Source organism: Colius striatus, chromosome 2 (assembly GCF_028858725.1).
Source record: "Colius striatus isolate bColStr4 chromosome 2, bColStr4.1.hap1, whole genome shotgun sequence".
Taxonomy (NCBI): Eukaryota; Metazoa; Chordata; class Aves; order Coliiformes; family Coliidae; genus Colius; species Colius striatus.
Genome location: NC_084760.1, coordinates 118,222,781 through 118,245,866, shown reverse-complemented (window position 1 = coordinate 118,245,866; position 23,086 = coordinate 118,222,781). Strand labels below are relative to the sequence as shown.

General features: G+C 38.2%; 1 long non-coding RNA gene across 2 annotated transcripts in view; it reads left to right on the top strand.

Annotated features, from left to right (window-relative positions):
• The window catches only part of LOC133624810 (uncharacterized), a 40,326-nt gene extending 17,598 nt beyond the window's left edge, over positions 1–22,728 (top strand). For both annotated transcript variants that reach the window (XR_009818144.1, XR_009818145.1), the window contains exons 2-5: positions 549–648; positions 1,575–1,704; positions 2,915–2,978; positions 22,650–22,728. This is a non-coding gene — a long non-coding RNA (uncharacterized LOC133624810). The remainder of the gene's footprint in view (positions 1–548; positions 649–1,574; positions 1,705–2,914; positions 2,979–22,649) is intronic.
• Positions 22,729–23,086: the final 358 nt, after the last annotated feature.

The window sequence follows — 23,086 nt, the reverse complement described above, 5'->3', positions numbered from 1 at the left end:
GATAAATTGCTTGCTATTAAAATAATTAAACCATGAATCTTCACATTATTTACAATTTCTCTCATGTCATTAAGCTGTAATTTGACCAACAGATATGAGCATAATTTACCCTATGATTGCATAGCTTTTAATATGTGCTTCTGCAGTAACAGCTATAAAGAGTAGTTTGCCCTGTAGTTACATGATATCATAATATTTCTTTGAAATATAAAATTAAATATCATTAAATGCTATAATTATGTAGCTATAGGTTATCATTGCAACTTAGAAAATGGAGTCAGGTAGCCCGACTCTCTTTTTCTGCAGTATTCCAAGAATTATCTCAAAACTATACACGAGCAAGCATCATACTTTACAGAACATAAATTACTTCCCCAGCCCTGTATTTCAGTGTAGTTCACGTCCTTTGTTCTCATTTCAAGAACTAAGGGTTTCCCATATATTACTAATAGCAAAGCAAATGACAGACGTGGTCCAGGAATGTGCCCTGTTTGAAATGATAAAAACAATCTCTCTGTATTCTAGTATTTATTTTCCTTTTTGTTTAGGAGGCTCCTGTGTAGAACCTGACAACCCACGACTGTCACGGTAGAGAAGTATGCTTGGAAGTGTGCCTATAGATGAACTGATTCAATTGCAAATACTTAGGTATTTTTTGCATCTAAAACCTACCAATTCTCTTATTTGCTGCACAGTAAGTCTGACTTGTCACTGAAATGGTGTGGATTTTGTAGATAGTATTATATGATTGGTTCTACTGATAGATATTTGGCTATAGGCAAACATTTAGAGCTCTTGATTTTTCCTTGTCAAATTTTCATAGGTTTGATTATGTATGTGTATTAAATATTTACTTCATTTTAAAAGAAATGGTACCTTTTCTCTTGTTATGGATTTATTCTGATTTGTATTACTTCTACCCTTCTAAAGTATTATTTTCCAAAGACAAATGATATTTGAGCAACCGGTGTAGTAGTTTCCTGTCATTTGTGATTGTCATCTATAGTCACTTTTTCATTATAGATTTACCTGGTAAGGTTAGAAGCTTCATTGACATGTTTGTCTTGCACATGTATCTCTGTAGGACCTCTTCATGTCAGATACATTTTTGCAGTGTTGGATAAGTTCTTACTTGGTATTTGAGATTATTATGAATGGTTACAAATATAGAATAAGCTTAAAGTGTAAAATGTATTTGCTTACTAACTTCACTCCAGGCTTATTTGTTCTTGACATATATATAATAGAATTATATCTATGTCTGATATATATGTTATATATTTTAAGCCTTTTTAGAATAAGCTGTTCATTTAAAGATGATGTTTTAAGGTTGACATCCCTCTTAGAGAGATGTATAATACACTGTTTTGAAGATAATAAGCGATCCTGTTTTTGTAACAAATCTTGTCATGAATATAGTGAAATAAATGGTTTGTGCCATCTACTGGTCTGGCCAGGATCTGCATTTCAGTTCAGAGGCTGAATTATAACTATCTGAAGGGGTACAATGAGGTAAAAGAAGGAAATCTGCAAAATAACGAGCACTTTTTAATTATGTTTTCTCTCTATTAAAGTACTAAGTACTGTTAAACGTGCTGATTGCAAGTGCCAGCTAGCCCTTTTACCACCCCTGCCTTCTCGACCATGCTCCACAAATTGTTTACCCTAATGTTGGGACAACCTGGAAATGTTTCTTACAGGTAGGTCAGTCATGTCTTAAGAGAATTTAACAGTCCAAGCTGAAGGTGTAGGCTGTGCTATGAAAGTGAACATGGTTTGTCTAGAAATGTTAGAGGGAGTAATACTTTTCTATAATAATTCATAATAACAATATATTTCATTATGACTTCTACTTAGTGTATAACACTCCCACATCCCCCCATATTCTCCCTTATGGATTTTTTCTGACATTTATTTCAGTGTTAAGCCTGGAGTAATAAAGCTGCTGGTATGGGAGGAACTTCAGAATAGAACAGTCCAGGCTTACATAAGGCCTTTCAGCTGAAACCTCTTTGTGTCCTACAGCCTAATAATAGACTATTGTATTTTCTGTGACTTTTTTAAAGCTCAGATTTCACACTCGGTCCTTAGTTGTTTCTGTATCATCAGTGTTATCACTTGTGTTTAATACTTTTTGTGTACATTCTGACAATAAATATTGTTCTGCAATGGGCTTTGATTCTTTCATTATTGCTTTTCACTTACCTGTCCGTCAAAGGCATAAAGAGTGGATCCAGAAATCTCTCCCTCCAATGTCCCTCTAGTGATGGTTGTTCTATGCAAATGGAGTAAACCCAAGAAAGTATTAATGAAAACAAAAACTTCACACATTACAAGATTGTATGCTTCAGTATCTTCTTCAAGGGTCCAGATACTTCACTTGCCTATATAACCAAGCACTTATTTTCAGCTGAAGTGTAGCTTAGATCGGATACCTGGCCTAGAAATGTGGAGGCTCTGGATCTGCTTCTAGTACAACACTTCACTGTTGCTTCAGTTTACCCTGTCCATAAGATAGGTATTTACCTTGTTTGCAAAGGACTTCTAGATCTGTGGATTAAAAATACTGTATAAGCAGACAATACATTGTGAGCTCTAGTTGGTGATGTAAATAGATATAATCAGAAAAGTTGGAGAGAGAATATTAAAGTCTTAAATTCTAGTTAATTTGGGATTATCTAAACATACATGTATGTGGTGATACACCTATGTTGCTTTCTGCAAACACAGCTACTACAGTAAATTAGCTGACGTTAGATTGTACTTTAAAATGTAAATATCAATTTAAGCAAAAATAGTGTCGATTTCAGAGGGGCAGGATTTTATTGAAGTATGAAAAGGTGGATTAAATGTCATGATACAGAAAAGCCTTAAAATATTCAACTTTTAAAACTTTTTTTCTTTTTGCAGGTAGATGCCCAGAAGAGTCATCATTTCTTCCTTGTGACTGATTGCTGTGCCTGGGAAAATGAACTGCAGTAAGTGCACAGTTAATAGGAATTTTCATGGAGGGAGGGAAAATAGCTGATTCTTGCAACACTGTAGCTACTATGATCAGAGCAATGACTCATACAACTGAAGTGTATAATTGTCCATACAACTTGTTTGAAGTCGGTTAGGTTCCAACATTCTCATTCCTGTGTATAACTCTTCTTAATTTTTCTTTATATATTTTCCCTTCAAAGTCTGCTGGAATTTGTAAGGAGGATTTTTGATGTTATTGTTAGAGGAAAACATAGTAAATCGTATCTGACAGTCTGAGAGAGGCAGCCCTATGAACCCAGCTCCAGCCAGCAACAAATCTGAAAATGTATTGTCAGTACAACTCTGGATAGCGAAAATGTGAGATGTGCCAAACCAAAAGAAGCACCTAACTTAGAATCATAGATTGGTAGGGGTTGGAAGGGACCTTTAGAGATCGTCTAGTCCAACACTCCTGCAGAAGCAGGTTCACCTAGATCAGGTCGCAAAACTTCTACCTTTCTTCTTATTCCTTCTTTAATGACTTCTGTAATACTTGTATGCTTTTTGTAATATGTAAAAGGCTAGAGAATTGAGTTCAATTCACTACAGTGGGAAGTATTATAGACAGCTGTTGTGGACAGGAATCCAAATCCAACCTACTCTGTATCACTGGAAGAAAAGAACACTCCTGTACTTCAGGCAAGTTGGAAACAGTTCCATAGTTTTGAAGCTTTTACGTTCTCTAATAGGCTACATGTGCTTTGCCTGCAGCCTTCTGAAAATTGGGAAATAAACAGAGATGATGCAAAATTTGCAGGTTTATACAAACACTTACTTGTAGATGCTACTGCCCAAAGTAATGGCTTTTTAATCAGTTCACACAAGGCTGTTGCTGGCTTCATTTCCAAAGGGTTTGCTCAATCTAATTCTGTGGATTTTCAAATAACTACATAGTACACTTGCACCTATTCATTGCAATGAAAGACCTTAATTTAAAGGAAACTATTATTTACCCAGTTTCCAGTGTTCATTTCAGATGGGGAGTACTTTTTCACCAATTTTGTTTCTCCTTCCTAAATTGCTTCCTAAATTCCTAAATTTTCTGTTCAGTTTTCAGTCTTGCTGTCACAGATATAAGTGGTAAAGCTCCCACTCAACTTGCATAGGCTGAGTGTGCATATATTTCCAAAGTTCTTTAATACAACATGGACCAAATTTCCTTTAGAGTGATATACTTTAATCCCTTACTTTATGGGCTGTGTCCATGTAAAGCACAGTCTTTTTTCATGTGACTCCAACATAGATGGATTGATGGTGGTTACAGTGGTATTGGAGAAGTTTGAACACTAAAGAGCTACATAGGTAGGCCATTTCTAGCAAGTACCTTCATTTCAAGACACTGTGCTAGTAAATATATTTCTTTTATATTGTTTTTATGTTCATATTTAACCCTACCTTCCAGTCTTGTTTACTGATGGCGTCTTGTGTTTCAGTGACGGTTCTTTTTTTAGACAATTGATATAAAAGTGGTACTTGTCTCTAGACAGGCTGCCTTGGTGACAGGAAGCTACAGGTCCCTATTAGTTCCTACAGCAGGGTCCCAAGGTCCACTACTGCCATAAAAACATCTGCAGAAGGATTCATGGCATATAATGGTCTTTCTTTTCACTGGGACAAAAAGAAGCAGCAACAATAACCAATTCCTGACCCAGATTAGTCAGCATGCTGTTTGTTTTGTCTTTGGGGGAAGATATGAAGCAGACTAGCATGATGAAGACCAGCTAAGATACTGCAGAAGTCTATGAAGAGACAATTGCAATCTATCTTAATATCTTCTATCATTTAGTCATGAGGTTAAAAGACAAGTTAAACGTCCTTTGGGAGGATAGATGATGGGATAATACTGGTGTAAGAATTAATCATGGAATCAGAGAATTAATCATAGAAATTACTGTCAGAGGAAAAAAAAATGCCCTTAGAATAGAATCAGCTGTGAGTGCTAAACCTCTGAGACTGTATGGCCTCAGGGGATCAGTAAAATCAAGAGGAGCCATGACCTATGTTCCACATTCACACGATGATGCAATGTAGTGTCATGTATCAAGCACTAGACCTGTTTTCAGAAAAGAGATTAAAAAAATGGAGATGCTGATGTTTTGCATTGGTGAGTGCAATCAAAGGCACAGAGTATTTCTGGGCTTTATGGGAATAATTTATTTTTTTGGGGGAAAAAAAGAGAGTCCTTAAATTACTGTGGATCACTAATAACTAGGAAAGTAACTCTGGCTATAAAGGTTCCACCATGGATATAACTCTGCCCTTTAACAGGTGGTGTTCATACTAAGGGAACTCTGACCAGAGAAAAGATGCTAGAGCCTTGGATTGCAAGAAGTCTTGTGCTGTTCCCTGTGAATATGTGCTGTTGTAACTAAAATAAAATCGAGTTAATCTCTTGGGATTATGTTTTGTATCTGAAAACATAGTGAAGGCAAAATACTGGCCATGGTAAGGCAGTAAAGTATAATGTCTCATATTTCTACTGTCATTAAAACTAAGCATTAAAACTCAGCAAAGACTGAGTCTCTAGGGCTTAACAAGCTAGGGACAAAGTCCCCAAATCCTGCATCAAACCCATCTCTCTGTCTTGATAGTCTTTCCTGATACTGTGTACATTAGGAGGCAAACTTCCCCATGCCACCAGTGAAACATTTTTTTCCTCTTTAGTACTGACTGTACAGTCCTGGGTTTAGCATCAATCTCAAAAAAGTGATCCCAAGCTTAGCCTTTGATCTCATATGGCTTCTGTTACTGCTTAAACAGACAGGTCTTTCATGTACCTGGTGTGGCACCAGCACCTATTTTTATGTTCCAGGACAATGGGGAGCAAACAGCTGGCTTTTCAAGCCCAGCAAATCCAGAGCTGGGCTTCTCTCTACTACCACACTTTATAACCTTGATCTGGGAGCTAAAAGGATCCCTTTGAGGAAGTCTTATGTTAGAAGGTTCTTTAACACAACATGGACCAAATTTCCTTTAAAGTGAAATGCTTTAATCCCTTACTTTATGGGCTGTGTCCATGTAACTCATGTAAAGAGTAAGAGAAGCAGAGATAAATGGGGGGAGCGATTTGTTCAAAGCAGACATCTGATTATCTTCATCTGGGCTTGAGAGCAAAGCAGTCTGCATGGTCCAAACAGCACATGCAGCTCTGCTGTTGCCATAGTCCTGCCCCTGTTCTGCCTCCTTCTTGTTTATGGTGGGGCTAATAGCAGAGCCAGGCGCACACTGGCTGTGGTCCTTGGGGGTCTGTCTGACAGAAGATAGGGAGTAGGACCTGGATTTTTCACATATCAAAAGGTCGGTTTTGGTCATAGGAAGGATAGAAAAGGGAAAAGGATGTGTGTCCTTCCTTCTAAAGTTGTCTTCAAAAAAACATGAGAGACTATTACAAAAAAAAAGCTTTGTGGATTGAAGACATTCCTTCTTCCCTCAGCATTCCCTCTGTATCTGGGGCCCTAATTTGCAAACTCACTTACAGGTCCACGTGTGCCAGCTGGATAAGACATTTGACTGGAAATGTGTGCTCTCAGTGTGTTGATGTGTTGTCTGATCACGGCAAAAAACAGCCTAAGAGCCCGCTTCTTGCTTTATAGTGACTGCAACACAAACTGTGCTTGAACCTGGATCAGCCTCTCATTTATTTGCAGCAGGAACCACGTAGCGAATCACCTCACAGATTTCGCCTCCTGTTTCAATAGTTTTCACTTGGTTTTTATCTCCAAGTTTCTTCCTTGCCCCCTGTCCTGTCTCTCTGCCCATCCTTTCTCTCCCAAGTGTTAACCTTGTGCAGGGAGTGCAGAGGGCTGCTGGAATGTGCATAAACACGGCACAAAGACAGGGGCTGTGCTGCTGAAAGGTCAGGCCAGCCTGGCGGCACACAATGAGGAGCAGACTGGGCAGTGGAAATTTACAGCCCATAGCTGGGCTGCAGATCGCTTTTCTTGCAAGAACTGCCCCACTCTTGCCGAAATGTGATACCTGCTAAAGAGACTCAATGTAGAAAAGACACTGAGGTCTCTTAAGAGTGTTGCAAAGGATTCATTTCATTTGACGAGAGGAGTCTGGATTATCTATCATATACTTTTCAAAAGAGGAAATTTGCTTTAATCAAACTAATCTGAGGAGCAGAGCCTGGGTTTATCTATCGTATTTTCAATAAAGGAAATTTGCTTTAATCATCCTAATCTGAATCTGCTATTTATAGTATCAGAATCTGCAAATATTTGTGTTACCTGTATTCATTCATTGAAAACTCTCAGGATCTTAAGCATGGTAATTCTGCAGAAAAATGATAGCAAGCGTGACTCTGTATGAGAAGAGAGTTACAGAAGCAGAAACAGACTTCCTTAAGATCTGGCTTTAGTCCTTCACTGTGTATCGTATCAGAGCATACATACAGTTATGCAGTAACATTTGTTGTAGAGATAGGGAATGGCAATAAGTGGTAAATGCTGTTGTAAAACTCATTCATCCATCCATCATCAATTTGTCAAAGAGCTTCAATTACTACACATAATATGGATTTTATCTTTCTACTTACCCTAACTGTTTTTAGCAGGAACTCACTTAATGTTGCTTAATTTATTTTTACATGATATTCTAGTAATAACTATGAAAAGATCTGGGTGAAGGGTCATGACAACAGTCCAGCTATTTAGCACAGTTTTTCTGTAAACAAATCAGTGAATTGTTTGACCAGGATGAAGTAATAATTCCCCAATGCCTTCTGAATGAATGTGCTATGGTTACAAAGAAGCTTCATTAACTAGTGTAAACCTTCAGCATGAAAAGGAAGTATAGAAAGAAAACCTTGTGAAATGCACATTAGGACTACATCTGAAGCTGTGGGTCACATGCATGTTTTGGTTTTGGCTATTTAGAAAGAATGAGTTTCTCCTTACCATAAACTGACTATTATTGTGTATTTCAGTAGTACCTTAAATCTGAACTCTTCTTGTAACAGGTGTTGCCTTGTGACTGGCATACTATGACATCACTTTTCTTGCCACAAAAAATATGTGATTCAAATTAATGAAGTATAGTGTCCTTATACTTATTTGGAGACTATGAGCTAAGGGTCAGACATACCAAATGACTTTTTTGATCAGCATCATGAAGGAGTCTGGTAGAAGCAAACTCTAGGTTTTGTTCTGGTTCCTCAGTTGCAAGACCTTCCCTGCTGGTCTTGCTTTAGTTTAAAATAGTTTTCCAAAACCATGTGGCATGGCTTAGAGGCATAACTGCTGTGTGGTTTGCACAAACCCCAGACATTTCACACTACGTTTATACCTGACTTGCCTTCAACTGAAGTCCTGCAGAAGCTTAACTTGGAAGATAATTTCCAATGTAGAAAGACTTCGTGGCATAGACTGAGCATAGGCTTTTTTATTTAGATGACTTGGTAGTACAGAAGGATTACAGTTCTCTATTCTTATTCTATCATTTAGCTTATTGAGAAACACTTTCAAGGTATTAATGAAATGCAGCCTTCAGCAAAGTCAATACAGAAGCCCTTTCTCCCAAGTATGTCAAATTAATCCCTGGTAAATATGGCCTTTCTTCTTTGTGCACCTTGTAAGGATCCATACAGTTCTTTAGCAGATATACAAGCTTAACCCACCCATGACCTCCATCCCCAATCTGTTCTCCCAGTTGTGAATTTTTGGCAAGTTACAAAGGCAGTGATAAGGCAGGAAAGTGGTCTGGAACTTGCTGATCTTGGGAACTCTGTGAAACCTAATCCAGCAGTAATTTATTCTATCATGAAACTGAGAGTAGTTTGTCTCTTCTGCTTAGATACACTCAATAATATGATATATCTTACAGTGTATTTTGAATACATACACCTTTGTAGAAAATCTTGTATTAAAAAAGATAACATTTGGGCACATTGTCAGTTCAAGTGCAGGGCAACCAGTATGGTTATAAGTATGTGGAAAGAGCATCACTAACTGGTGACTAAACTCTGGTACAGTGATAATGGAGAGACAATTCAAAATAGCAGCAGTCTAGAGTACCACTATAGATGTGATTTACAGTACTGGTCAGAACAAGCTGATAACAGACGTTAAACTGTGTAGACAAGCCTTGGGAATATATTCCACAAACATCTTGCAAGCTGCTGAAACATAGTCTTTATGACTTGCACACCACTGTTTAGTGAGAGGCAGCCTGGTAACACTGAGTCTAGAAATGAATTACTTGACTCACTAATTACAGCCTTGTGCAATAACTGCAGCATTTCAAACATTACTTCAATGCTTTTATATGGTGCTTCTAATCTGCTGTTTACACAGAAAGACAGCTTTAGGCAAGCCAATTTAAATGGCTACCCAGCCTTGTGGTAAAGGGAGCAAGAGAACTTCTAGACATCAATCCAGCTCCAAACCTCTATGCTATTCACGATCTCCACTACCCGTGAGATTCTTAGCCTTTCCTTATGAACTGCTCCATAAAACACCACAATGGTAAGGTCCACGAGTGCCAACCAGGTGAGCAAATGAAAAAAGGACTGAGGCCTTTTCTAGTCTTGTTTCTAGCCATTTGAATGGACACTGATTACTTTTCATGAGATCTGTTCCCATTGTGATGAAAGATAAAAATTATATTCTGAACTGAATCTCTGTCCCCATTTACTTAAAAAAATATCTAACCATATTCTTGTTCCATGAGGACTGAATTAAATATAATGGTCAACATTTGATTGTGAAATCTCAGTAGGTGCAGGGAAATGTGCTTTCTGAGACACACCCAGGGCAAAAAAATTCCAGGCACAAACGATGCCATTTAACCCCTCAAGGACCTTTCTTGGTCTGTGGTGAAGCCCATTCCCTAACAAACCAGCCAGTTACATCATGCAAAAAGAGAACTTTTGTCCAGCAACCAGATGGCTAAAATGCAGAGAAGATCATCATTTCTCTCTGTCCCTCTCTTTTGTAGGCCCCAGATACACAAGTTATTGTTCAATTTGATAATCTAGTTGGTTAATTCTGGTTGCCCTGGGTATCATCACCACAAATTTACTGTAGTATCAGCTGACTATGGAAAGATATGTCAGACTTGCAGTGTAGAACATTTAGAGGTGATACTGAAATGCAAATAGATAAATAGGAGGATAATCTTATGTCACCCCTTAAAATACCTTGGGCAAGCTCTATGAATGTTTGAAGGCAAAGGCTGTTTCTTCAAACTTACACCGTGCTAGATACCTCCAAGACAGAGCAAGAAATAAGCAGCATGCAAATAAGTGCTACTTTTCAAGTCCTGAACAGGCTCTCTGCATGCTGCCAAGGATCATTTGTGACCTCTGTCATGACTGTTTCAATGGAGCTTCAGTTGCCAATATTAGCACAGGCTGCTCTCAGAGTAACTTGGATACTATCTGCATACATGAGGTTTAACGTGAGTCTGGCAGAGTGGTAATGACTTGCAGAGGTTGGTTGTTTGTTTAGTTTTCCTTGAGATTGCAAAAGATTGTCTCTAGCAGTAACGTAGCTTATGGTAGTTCACTTCACAACACTGTATTCACTGTGGATTTTACTTAAAATCCATTCATGGCCTGTAAGGGGCCACAGATTAAGAGAATAACAGGTTGGTACTGATGAGGAGTGCTCTGTGACCTACTTGGGAGAGGGGGGAGGGATCAACCCACAGTCTCAGCTGGAGACTAAAAATTGGTTTTGAATTTGTTTCCATAGCCAGACAGTGGTCTGGGGAGAAATTTGATTTAACAGATTGTCTCCAAGTAAAAAAAATAACTATATGCATTTGGGTGGAAGTGTTGCAGTTTAAACTAGACCTCTGCCTCCAGAAAAAATAAGCTTTTCTATTTTCTTACCTTTTATTCTATCAGGAGATAACTTTCATTTCATTTGAGTCCAAAATTAGGGTTTTAACTCCAGTTGTTTTTAACCAAATGAACAGTTAGTACACACATACTTGTAGCCAGGAAGCTTGTGGACCAGTGCAGATTTCTTCCTGTGGATTCACATTTGCTCCTTAGTTATTTAGGTGTTTCATGACAGTGATGTGAAAGACCCTGAAGTTTGAAGTTGATTCATAGTATTTATGCATCCTGTTGAAATAGAAAATATTAGTATACCATACTGCTAATATACTATTGTATTATTGTACTATGGGATGATGTCCCTTGGCTTGTTGTGTCACACTGTCTCCTTTGATGTTCTAAATGCCCTCAAACCTAGTACTATGTTGAGTGCAGGACAATGATGGGAAAAGAGCAAGATGAGGCACGTTCTTCATTGATAAACCCCAACACAAAGAAGAGATAATATCTAAAAGTAGCTTGGTTAACTCTACATGGGTCTGTGAAGTAGTAAAGTCTAGATTTCCTTTAGATTTTTGTCTCCTTTTTTAACCATCAGTGACAGCTGAAGCTTTTCCGTTAATTGTAGTATTTGATAATCCCCACATCTATGGAGTTTGATGTTTAACTGTATTGTATGCCACCTATTAGCATACTCTAAACTGACTGAATCAATACAATCACACAGGACTATGGGAATTTCTGTGGGGTTTTGGGTTGGTTTTTTTTAGAGAACATCATAAAATGTTGTTTTTCAAATTCTGATGAAGTCCAAACAGCTACCTGTGGGGATTTTCTATCAACACAGGGCTGGCATTCTGCAGCATTCAAGCATTTTCAGGCACTGAGTAAGGTGACATCCTTTGGGAAAATGCTTTAATAGCTAGGGACCCTGATCCCTGCATTTTGAGACCTATCTGACCCACTAACATAATTTTTTGTTGAGATTACTCATGCTCTGGCAGAGATAGCCTGCCTTTCTCCTGACCTGGCCATAATACAGGTGCAAATTAACACTGTAAAGTACAGAGTTCAGCTCATTTTGTGGGCAAAAGGCTAAAGAAAGCTTTGAAGTGAGTTCATGTATCTGTCCTTGCCTCAAATATTTTTGAGCCCGAGACTAAGTGATGTGTATGCTTTGAAGGCAATGGATTAATGGCACAAATCATGAATTGCAGCATTTTTATGCCATTGTTATCCCATCCATGTAAAGATAAAACAGCTCTCAAACCAGGGAACACATAGAAAATACATTTGGGTGTAGTTATATCCAAATAAAATTAAATCCAAAGTGGCAACAGCCCAGGATGAAACTTGATGCTTATTGTGCCTAAATAGCAGTGGGACTGTCATATGACAGGTTATAATCAATACAACATGCCTGTTGTGGCTAATCTGCATGTCAGGAGCCCTTACTGGGGCAGAGCGTTGGTGCTGTCGGACACCTTGTTGTCTCTTGGCTCTGCTGGTGATTTAAGCATTGTTACAGATTTATTCCTCACATAATTATTTTCTAGTTCTTTCCACCAAAACAAAGAACTAGGCAGAGTAAAGGAATGAAAGACTCTGTTATGCAGATTTACACACTGGATCTATACTTTTGCTAAAATATTTTGTGTGCAGAAGTGCATTATTATAAATAAAATTGCCTTTTTTATTCCCCTAATAAGAAATTTGGTATCTTGTTGAGCCCAATTGCTGGCCATTGGAACACTTTGAAAAACAGATCAGTCTTGATAGATACTGTTCATCTTGGGTTTGCTTTGGACAAATATGTTTAGTAGATAACTTTTTTTTCTCCCCCTCCAACTAGTAACTGTTTGGTGCTTTTTGTAAACACATCACAAATACCACTTTAAGGATTTGTTTGCTGGTTGTTGTATATCCCAGTTTCTCATTGTGTGTAGCTAGAATTGCTTGTAGCTCTAGTACTAGAATTGTTTGTGGAACTGAGCATGTAGAGAATTTTTTTGCTTAATTAAAAATGTGTAGAGCTGCATTGACTAACACAGGAAAAAAGGAATATTTCTAGTGGCTCCAAAGGAAAGAGTAGAACAAGAGTTCAAAGGAAACGTATGTTAATGGCTGTAGAATGCCAGAGGTGCGATTTCATTCAAATGAAGAGGAGCAACTAACTTAAAGATAAGAGAAGAAAGGGAACTGAACTAGAGCTATAACTTTTTCTGATAAAGAGAACTTGGTACTTGGTGGTGTGTGAGTCTGAGAGTGTGAGGGAGCAAAGTAACTGTAGTCAGATTTTTTAAAAAGAAGCCCCATCTTCCCTTTCAGAAGATCTTAGACAGAATTTTGTTGTACAAGTTTTGTACAACAAGGTTAAAATCTTAATGTACAAATGCTTGAAAGGCCACAAAATCGACTGAAGATTGGTACATTATGGAAGTGGATGCAGGATTTCCCCTCCAACTTGATAATTCCTTGTGGCAATGTTAAAACTTAATTTGACTTCACTACAACTTTTGCTAACAAATTTATAGCATGGCAGAGGTCTGTTCAGTTGTCTGTTGCTACATATTCACCACATGAGTACATCATGTGTTTTTGTGGCTTGCAGGTAGTCAGAGAAGCATTTGCTAGTAGCCTTCCACTGGCATGTTAAGTGAAGGTGCTTGACTACCTTACATCACTTTTCCCCTGGTGCTACCAGAGATGTTGGCACAGAACTGCTGTAGAATCTTAAATGCCTACACACAGGTTTTGAAGTGGCTCGTGGAATGAACTCCATTAAGAGGATGCTCCTCTATGACAGTTCTTGATAACATTGTTCTACTTTGACTTTGGAGCATGCATTTTGCAAAATCTAGTTTTGGGGATTGCTGTACACACCCAGTTCTCATCTGACATCTAGGTGAGCATCCACTTCTGGAAGTAGTTGAAAGTCTTCAGTAATTAGGAAAGAGTAAGTCTCAAGATACTGTAGGAGCTAATGCAGTGTGTTCTCAGAACATCCAGTGTTTCCCCCCACACACCCCACTCCCCCACCCGCCTTTCATGTGGACTAGGTGCTAAGTGAGGTCCATTTGAAACAAAGCGCTGATGAAGGTCTCTGAAACCTCTCCTGGTTGCAATGGCCCTTTAGCACTTCTCAAAAGGGTACAAATAAGGCTTGAAGAATACTGTGATTTGGACCAGGCAAGAATTTATCTGGGATTTGAGGAATCCTCAGAGATTATCCAGTTAACTGTCTAGTTATTGAATAAAAGCTTCTGTTCTCATTGATACCACCATTTATCATTTTCCCTGCCGAGTCCCTTATTAAGGACTAAATTTACTATACCTTCTATTAGATCCAGCTTCCATTTGAAATCATGAAGTGCCAAAAGCAAGAAAATTGGCTTTTTATTTCAGGCAACGCTTCAGGCTCTTCCCTAGCTCTCAGAGGAACATCTCAAAATACAGTGCCCCACATCAGGCTTCATTCATTACTCCTTTTTCTTCTAACCAAAGAATCCCTGAGCTGTATTTCCTCATTTCCCTTCTCTTAATAGTCCATTTTCCATTCTCACCTTCTCATGTTACTGTCCTGGCATTCTCTTCCAAGTGATATTTATATAGTTCTTAGCTGTAAATGGATTTCTTCTGGACCTTAAATGATCTGGGAATTGCATTACACTTCAAGGTGACTTTCCCTTTAGTTACAGCTGTGATCTATCTGCTAGCAGGCAGCAAAGTCCTAGCTCTACCCTGCTATTGTCATTTGATGCATATTTCCTCTTAAATAAGGAAAATAATTTCCTTGAAACAAATGGTTATTCTTGGCCTAAAGTCGACACAGGTCACATTGTGATCCACCTCTGTCATCCAAATGGGTGAAGAAACCATCAACATTTTACCACGAAACTGTTGGCCCTCAGTTTGTAAACCCCTGGAGCTCCTGGGATTGCCATGGAGCTGCCTTTGCTCCTGCCATCACATCCTAATACCATTCAGAAAGGACGATACAGATGAAAATGTAATTTGCCTTTAAAACTTTCCCTTTTCATATGATAATCTAATTAGAACTGAGGCAATGTATTATATTTTATTACCTTCATAAGGGAGATTTATACCAGGTTCTTGCTTCATAGTGTTTTGATTCAGATTTTTGTGAGGTGTTAGTAAGTAAATGTATCTTGATGTGGTTATTTGGACATCTATTTGATCCTCTATTTCAGCATTATTAATACTTCACTAGCAAGAAACGTCTTTCTAAAGGCTCCGAGGTTCTATTTCATTTAGATAACCATATAACATTTCACATCACTGCCAATGTGCAGTAAGAATGTTTTTCTTGGGAAATTTCTCACTGCTCTTCTTTATGAACTGCCATGAATGATGCAGGAATTATGACAAGACTCTGCAGATCACTCTCAATTCACTGCATAAACTGTGTTATTGGAGAGGAAGGGATGGTGTCTGAATTATGACTATTTTTTTCCTAGGGAAGATTGGTTTACTTTACAAATTTGAAGTAATATATTTAATCTGGTTTAAGGAAAGGGTTTGGTTTTGTACCTAAGGTAAGTGATAGACATTTTCATTTAGATCCTTCTGCAACACAAACGTAAATAATATCAGAGGAAGGTCAAAACTGCATCATGGAGGATAGCACAATTTGTAGCTGATTATTTGTGTGAGCACTCTACTTCTTCTTCACATGTTGCTTCATTTGATTAACCTGCTTTCTTTTTAATTTCTTGTCTGGACCACAAGGAAGAATATTTTAGTAGAGTTGTTGAAGGTGAGAGACCTGACTCATGGTGCCTGAAACATGTGAATAATTATCACCTATGTGAAAGTTAGGCACAATAAAACTGTTTTGTCTTATTTTGGCATCTACAAAAGATGAGAATCCCTCTGCTCAGAGGAGTGGAATATGGTGGTGATATCACTCCATGCAGTAAAAAAGAATGTCACAAAATCAAGGCAAACTTTGTGTGTGTGTTTATTGTCTAGGCCAGTAGTATGGAGCTGCCTATCCCTATTTTTTTATTGCCTGCCTTGTGAACTTTTCAAAGCAAGAACAGGGTGTTTGAAAGTGCTTGACATGTTGTGAGTATTACTTGGAAAGAACAGGAGAAAAAAGATTTCTTGTTTTTTAGCATGAGGCAAACTATGAAATTTACTGTGGAAAATGCTGACCAAGCTGAAATATTCACTTACATCCAATCTAGCATCTGAGAGCCGTCATTGGCCTTAAACTTACACGATAATTACAGGCTGCTGAACTCACCCTTAGGGGGAAATAACTGGGAGGTTTTGGCCCATTGTTTAATGCAGAAAGAAGCAGAGCACCATAAAATTTTCAACATCTTCCCCTTAGGCCTCAGGGCTCTAAATCCTGTGAGAAGGTTTGTTTTTGCTGAGTGATGGAGAGGAGATGTTAGTGCTAGCACTGGGATAGGACTGGGAAGTGAAGGGGAATCTAGACACCTAAGGATCTCCTGGACCTTCCTGTAGTTTCAAAGAATAATTAGAGAAGACTTTTTCTGCAGCAGTAAGGAAAATGAGTAGCACTAGGGAGCTATGAGATGAGTAGCACATCTGGAGCTATGGTTACATGAATGCTCTTGGAGCATGCAAGATGGGTGGCCTAATTTTTACCTCTTGCTGTGTGCCACCCCTGACCACATCCATTCTCTTGGGTAAAGCAGACCTTTGGTTTCTGTTATTTACTGCTCCTTACAGAACTGGAGCACAAGCTCCATAGATGCTTTCAAAGTACTTTAGGGGATTGTCTGATAACTTAAACACCAAGTTGTGACCCAGTAGGTTAAAAAGTGGATTTTCAGGTGATTGTATGATTTCATATATGGTGGAATGAATGTACTTAGTATGATCAGCTGCTCAGGTCTCCTTGCTTTGGTAAATTACCTGTTATAACGTTGGGACTTTGCAGAGCATTGAAAATATAGATGAGTAATAACTATTGTTATCTGATAGTGCTACAGTGCTTGTGACATTCAGCTTTAAGTGTTGCTTGTTCATATTATCCCGCAGTTAATTTATTTTACTCCTTTACTTGACTCAGGCTGCAGCAGAGTTCTGACACAATTGGTTGCATCTCAGCCAGGATAAGACAAAAGTATTTTCAGATGTTACCAACTAACACGTTAGTTCATAAAAATCTTTACTCAGTCCTCTCACAAACCCCTTTGCTGGTAATAAGGACAATTCTGCTAGCTGTTACCCTGGCAGCTGTTTTGTGTGCCATGAGAGGAACAAGAGTAGACTTTTTGGACTTGGGAATGGGATATTGTGATAAAAATCACTGATACCCACAGGAGTGGTGATGGCTCAAGGAAAGAAGTGCTCTCATGGTAAAGGGGTAATTGCAGAATCTCCACCTACATGAGAGGCCACAGTGAAATGTCAGCTTTTTATAGGTTTGAGTAATTGGTTTTGAGCCTTCTCTCACAATTGGATTATTATAAATATAGGAAAAGTAGCAGCATTTTTGTCAAAATACATATGGCCTGCTGATAGCTCTTTGTTTATACACAAGTCTATGGTGAAAGAATGAGTGAATTTGTGTGCACCACAACTCCAAATCCTTCTATTCTACTTCTTTTCAACCAGCAGGCAAAAGGATACGAGTGAATAAAGTTCAATGGAGGGAGAAAATACTGATGGCATGAGGTGTCCATTATACATACATATGGCTGTATTAACTGCTTAATGGTTTACCTTTTCTGTGATTTTTGAAAGGTGGCCTGCAAGCCTAATGAGAAATTTACTTTCACTTTGAGAACTGAAAACACTTGTAGTTTATAAATGTATTTCATAACATGAACTGTAGGTTCAATCCAGGTCTTTTTACTAGTAGTAAAACAGCTTGAGTTTTCATGTGGTAACTGATATGTCACTTCTCAGCTGACTGGTGGCACAGAATACTAGAGTGTTTTTTCCCAGACAGTCAAGGACAAATCAAAACAAAGGAAGTATGAGCAGTCACACCCAGTGTTGCATATTTGTGATCATTATATATAGGTCATTGCTCTTAAGAATATACTTGGAGCATTGTTTCCAGCATCAGCTCTATTTACTGGGAACAGAACTGGATTTAATGTTTTAAATATTTCCTGTTCCTAGTATCTTTTATTTAAATACCAGTTAAAAGAACATATTCACACAAGGAGTTCTACTAGTGGTATAGAGACTGCTCATGTAAGTAAGGATATTTCTTTGAATGATCACCTGGAGGTTGGGGCCTTGTTATAAGTTATCAAGTTCCTCACTCGGGTGCTGATCATCCTTGTTTCTCAATGAAGCCAATGGCCTTGCAGGACTGAAGGCTGGATGAGCACTGCTCTAATTCATGAAAAAGCACCACTTCTCTTGTGTGGGTGCTGTTTCAGACTCCCATACGGGTGCTCTGGCACGTGAGAAGGCTGCAGAGCAGTTTAAAGCACTACCAGATCTACCAGGTGACCGCCTGACCCCCATGTGAGCCATCCATCAGTGCATCTGGCCGAGAGAGGAGGTGAGATCCAACCCCAGGCTTCAGCCTGTCTGTATGTTGCATGGCAAGGTCCTGCTCCCCAGAGACATGCTCACCTGTGCCAGCCTCATCAGAACACTCCTTCACTTGCCCTTCTTTCTGACTGACATATTTGCAGGAAAGTTTTTCTTTGCCTCCATCCCCCCCAAAAAAGATGTGACATATTTGCAAAAAAAGTACATGACTTAGTGTAGAACAAAGTGTACTACAATGTAATGTTGTAGTTGAGATTTGGGTCTATTTTAAAGCTTTATGTGGTCACTACAGGATCTTACAATGGCTCCTCCTGGGCAAAGATCATTAGTGCGACATGCCTGTAATCTTTTTCTGTGCTTAAACCTTTAAATATCTTTTGTGCCTAACTCTGTGGATTCCATATCACTTTTTGAAAAACAATCTTTTTTTCCTCCTGTTTTATTTTATCAAAGGCCTGATTAAAAGTGGTATTCAGTGGTCATATTTGAGATGTATTCAGAGATCAAAAGATACCTCAGACAGTTTTCAGAAGCGCTTAATGTTTAGAATAAGATGTTTTCCACATTCATGTCTCTTCTTTATGCCACATAACCTCTGCTGAGAGAAAAGAATAGACAAAAGTGCTTTATAGCAGTAACTTTTTCAGTCAGTTGAAGTGTAGGAGATTGTTAGAACCTGTCCTCAGTTTCAGCTCAGTAATTCATTGTTTTCTTCTGCTAGTTTCCAGGATCATGAGGCATAAGTACATAATATGTTTGTAATTTGAGTACCACTCTTTAGTCCTACTCTTTTTAGCAGAACTGACAGGAAAACTGCTCTTTAGATCACAGAGGAGCTCTGAAATTCATTTAAGCTGCCATACAGAGATAGTCCTTGCATTTATTTAGCAGTACTTTGAGTTTCTGAGCACCAGAATAAGTTTTTGCGTTAAAAGTGAGGTTTGGAGGTGATAAATGGGAACCTGATGTCTTCCACTGTGTTACGTTCAGAACTGTGAGGTAGCTTTATTCACTGTACAGATCGTGTGTAGTTACTTCAGATATATCACAGAGCTTGATGTTTCCCATTATGTAAGCAACACAGCTTACTGATGATGAGGAAAACTGCAGCCTCTAGTTTACAGCATAAACTTGGTTGCTGCTACCTTCCTACAGCATCTTACCTTTACAAGCCAAAGCAGTGAAACTCTTTAAATGAAAGATTATCTCTAGAAGTAAATAAAACACTGGCAGAAGTTTCCTTTCACTGTGTACATGGGTGTATCTCACTTTATGCCCATTTGCTGTATTCATATCCATCAAGATGATTAACTACAGAGTTTTGATGAGTTCTAGGGTAAGCAGAGATGGTAAGTCTTGGTGAATAATACCAAGTTTGGTGAGTGTTACTGTAGTAGTAGGCTAACAATACTGTTAGAGCATTCATATTAAACCTACAGCTCCTGGAATTTGGTGACTTCATTATTTTACTTGTTCAAACCATGTATCTGGCATTTGCTAAAGAGAAAACTGTAGAAATGGGAGTGAGAAGGATAAGATATACTTGAGTGATATCTCAGTTATATCTCTAACAGACAGATTTTTTTGAGAGATGTAGAGAGAAGCTGAGTTGATACATTCAAGGTATCTGACCAAATATTTATTAGTCCTCTGTCATAAAATCTCCAGTTTCCTAGGCTTGTAACTATAATAACACAAACAAACAAAAAATGTAGGTATGTTCCAATTTTAAATAATGATTTCATATTCTAAAACCACAGTAGATTAAATGAGTTATTCTTTAAGTTTTCTGTTTCATAAAAACTCTGATTTATGCATTCATTGAATCCATCTTGCTCCTTTCATGTGGCTTGTTTACTGACTAGGAGATAGGAACTGGTGCATTAGCAATACCTCTTGTCCTTTTATATTGACAATATCTGTAAACTATGGTTTATTTGTGCCAAAAATGTCCATTATCTATAATTCATGAAGCTTTTTCAGCTTTCTACCTCTTTTCTAAGTTAACATCAAAATAAATTTAGCAGGGAATCACACAATCTCCTTTAGAAGAGGAGGCCTTACATGGGCTGAGAACTACCTCCAAAACAACTCATCATCCTTTAACACCATCATTGATTTGAGGGTGTGATTTTTATGGTCAACAGACTCTGATCTCAGACTCATTCTCCTTCTCGTTCCTCCTCTTGTGATGATACTGATTCATCTGCAGCTGTGCCGTAACATGGACCACTTCTTGGATGGAGTTCAACAAAAAGTCTTTTTCTTAAGGAGGGCTTATTTTTCAACTGAATCAATAAGCCAGCCCATCAAAAAGTCAAACAACTGCTTAAGAATGGTTGATTAAAGGCAACAAAGACTTCATGGTATTTTATTGAGGGTGGTCTTTTGGATAATTGCTCTGCCTCTCCCAGAGTAACAGAAAAACACCAGAGGACTGGAATTTTGAGACATTCTAAGATTCAGACTTGAACAATTGCGTAGCAATTAGCCCACTAATATTTTGCATACATATAAAACATGCTATTTGCTACAAAAGAAAGGTAGGCTCCAGTCCTGGAAGCTGTTATTGTCAACAAGACCTTGCAGCATTTGGAAGCCCTTTGTAACAGATGTTGGTACAGACTGACAGCCTGTCCATCTGAAATAATTTAAAAGGCCTGGGCTTTAAGGCTTAATTGCGTTAGTAGGGCACAGTAAAGCCATTCTGCAGAGCTGTCACCTTCAGTGGACTGTAGGAGTTCAAATACATTTCAATGACTACAAAGGTTTAAGGTTTAACAGCTGCTGTAAAGTCGGGTGATGTCACACTGAGCAGCGTTTTGAATCTGTAAACCAGATTTGCAATTAGAATAGCTTTTCTACTAAAAATCACACATGAGCCACCAAGATAGGAAAAAATCCTCTATAATTCCCAAGGAAGTTTCTTAAGATCCTTTGGTGATTCTGAAGTACAAATTCAACTGAAATCCACCTTTGAGCTTTCATAAATCTTCTGTTGAATGTTTGTACTATAGCTTTTCTGAAAAGTTTATATGAGAGCCTATGTAAATAACTGCTAGTCTCTCTTGCAGAGAAAGTATTTCATCAAGAGTCAAGGCTGGGACAAACAAGCAGCAGCTCCGAGGTAGCTGTTGAACAGTCCCTTTTCACCTCATTGCATTGAGATTAATCAAGTTAAACTTTGACAATTATTCTGCTGTGACTGTTTCAGCTGAAACAGCAGTTGTGTCTAAAACTGGAGAACCAAATAATCTTATCCAACTCTGATCCTCTTGGCCTTTTTTATAACAAACTACCACACTCTGGTCATTGCTGAGGAATAGTGCTTCTAGAAGAGATAGCTATCTATTTAAGTTATAGAATTTTTATATAGGAAGAAAATATCTCAGATATTCTCCTTTATATTTTTATCTTTAAAAAGAATCATGTGCCTTGTTACTGTAACTTCAGTTGGATCAGCAAAACATAAACTTGCTCTTGACTGAAGATCTGTGCCTTTGCAAAAAGGCAATCCTGTTAATGGCTTAGCACATCTTACAAACTAACACTTAACTTTCACCTTCTTTGCTTGCAGCAGCAATGTCAGTAATTGCAGTCTGTTAAAACTGCATGGAAAATTACATTCAGTGCAGCCATTTGGAAAAGATCTGTTTCTCCTGCAAAGCAGATGATGCTGCTGTACATATCGTGGCAGAAAGTCCTGCTCTAGAACAACCTGTCAGAGCTCCAAGGAAAGCTTTTGGTTCAGCTGTAGACACATATAGATTAAACTATTTTCTAACATTTCACTTACACTGGCTTTTTTTTCCTCCCCAGTGGTGTTTTTCAGTGACAGCATTGGTTGGGGCTTTTATTTAAGTTCTTTAGGGACTGAGTTCTGCAAAGTTCTTTTTAATTATCATTTGAAAATGCAGGCATCTACCACAGCCTGAACAAAAATCTCACAAGGTAAAAGCACCAGCCTGTGAGTGTAGTACATTTAATTGCTGTGTGCAGCTGGAGCTGACAGGTGAAGTGTAGAGATGTGAGTGCTTGTTCAAACAGGAAGATTTAGATTTCTTCTACTTTTTTTCCTGTTTAACTTCATATTTTAGCTGCAGGTAGGATTTTGTTTCACCATATTTTAGATCTGTCTACCTGTTCTTATTTTACATACAGATAAACATGTTTTTGTTTTCTATTGCATGTCTCATTGACACACACAGCCAGACTTTCTCTCTTACCAGTCATCAAATATTATTCAGTAATATTGCTTGTTACATTTAAATTAACAAACACTGTTTTGCACAGTTATCTCTTCTCTCTGTGTTTTCTGCTGTTTTAGGTGTCAATAGGTCTCTTAGTGCACAAAATCTACAGCCTTGGATGTTACTCAACTAAATTAAGCTTCCACCTGCCCAGTCCTCAAGCAAACCTTAATGGTTGGTGATGGGGAGAGGCCTCATCATTAAGTGGTAAGGAGCCCTGCTTTGATGCTTTTCAGTGCATTTGCTAGCACATTATGATCAGGATGATCACACAATTGAATTGCTAAAATAGTTGCATATATTAGCCAGGAAGCTAGCAGGTGTGAGAGTTAACATCATTGAGCAGAGTTTAGAAACCAATAATAGAAATGTTTATTACTTACAAAGGCAGTTTCCTCCTTTGAGTAGCTTTAGGACGAGGTGTTAAATATGCATAGACAAAGCCTAAACACATGCTTAGGTACACACATATGAAATGTTCTTTTCTATATCCATGCATTAAAGACAAATGTTG